Source organism: Chrysochloris asiatica, unplaced genomic scaffold (genome assembly GCF_000296735.1).
Source record: "Chrysochloris asiatica unplaced genomic scaffold, ChrAsi1.0 scaffold00063, whole genome shotgun sequence".
In the NCBI taxonomy this organism is placed as follows: Eukaryota; Metazoa; Chordata; class Mammalia; order Afrosoricida; family Chrysochloridae; genus Chrysochloris; species Chrysochloris asiatica.
In genome coordinates, this window is record NW_006408581.1 from 9,557,324 (window position 1) to 9,559,191 (window position 1,868).

Here is a 1,868-nt window from a genome sequence, read left to right on the forward strand (position 1 = left end):
ATTTTTTTCTTCAACTCTTTCAATTTGAGAAATGCTGAGTTTTCTCTTGCATTTTGGTGTTCTAATGTCAGGTATTTCTACATTTCATTATAATACTTGATTTTGTCTTCTTCGGCTACATTTTGAAATTTTCTGTTCAGCTTTTTTACTTCATCATATATTCTAGTTGTTTTTTCTTAGCTCAAAAATAAGGTCCAGAGGCTCTTCTGGTATCTATTTTGGCCATTTCTTCCTCTCCCACAATCTTAATGATGTTTTGCTTTCTTCATTTATGATGTTCTTGATTTCATCCCCAAACTCTTCCCATCATTGGTAATTAGTGTCTAATGAGTGAACTCTGTTATTGAGGTGGTTTTTAAATTTAGAGGGTATATACCCAAGGTCATATTTTCTTTTGTCTAAGAACTTGTTTTAAATTTGTTCAACTTCAGTCAGAACTTGCATATGAGCTATTTATGGTCTATTCCACAGTTGACTCCTGGCCTTCTAGTGGCTGATGATAATGAGCTTCTACAATATGTCTTCCCACAGATGTAGTCAATTTGATTCCTGTGTTAGGCCCATCTGTATCACCCCATTTATGTTGTTGAAAAAATACATTTGCAATGTATAAGTCAATCATTGGTCTTGCAAAATTCTATCATGCAGTTCCCAGCATTATTTCTACCACCAAGACTTTATTTCCTACTATTAATCTTTCCTGTCCCCAGCATTATTTCTACCACCAAGACTTTATTTCCTACTATTAATCTTTCCTGTCCCCAGCATTATTTCTACCACCAAGACTTTATTTCCTATTATTAATCCTTCCTCTTTGTTGCCACCTATCACATTCCAATCACCAGTAATTATCAATGCATCTTGGTTGCATACTTGACCAATTTAAGTTTGAAAAAGTTGTTATCAATCTTCGCTTTCTTCACTGGCTTTCATGATTGGTTTGTAAATTTGAATAATAGTTGTATTAGCTGGTCTTTCTTGTATGTGTAAAGATATTATCCTATCACAGACAGCATTGCACTGCAAGATAGATCTTTAAATATTCTTGATGATGAATACAGCACCATTTCTTTAATTTATCATTCCCAGCAGAATAAACCATGTGACCAATACCTGTCTGTTTCAATTTAGTAATACATTGAAGAATATTCATCTTAATGCTTTCAACTTCATTCTTGATGACTTCAAATCTTCCTAGAGCCATACTTTGTACATTCCATCTCCCAATATTAATGTATATTCGTAGTTCTTTGTTTTCATTTTGAGTTGTGCTACATCAGCAAATGAAGGTTCCAACAACTTTCCTCCATCTATATCATCTAACTCAATTATATTTTGAGGTGGCAACTTTTCCACTGTCATATTTTGAATGCTTTTCTACCATAGTGAGTCACCTTCTGGTACTTTATCAGACAATGCTCAGCTGCTACACAGAAGGATATCAGTGCCAACCATTCTGCATTGATCTACCTCTCCTTCTTCCTATTCTGTCTTACTCTGGAAGTCCCGATGAAACCTGTCCACCATGGGTGATCCTGCTGGTATTTAAATGCCTGTGGCATATCTGCCAGCATCACAGCTACATACAAGTCACCACAGTACTACAAACTGATTGATGAATGGATTGGATCTTAATTTAACAGTGGCTATGAGTCGGGGTGCTAACCCTCAAGGTCAACAGTTAGAAACTGTGAGTCATTCCATGGGAGAAAGATGAGACTTTGTACTCCCGTAAAGATTTACAACCTCAGAAACGTTATACAGGGTTGCTATGAATTGGAACTGACTCTAAAGCACATAACTACCACCACCATATAGTGCAGGTATCCCTGGTGTGGTGCTGTAGGATAAGCACTGGAATGTGAACC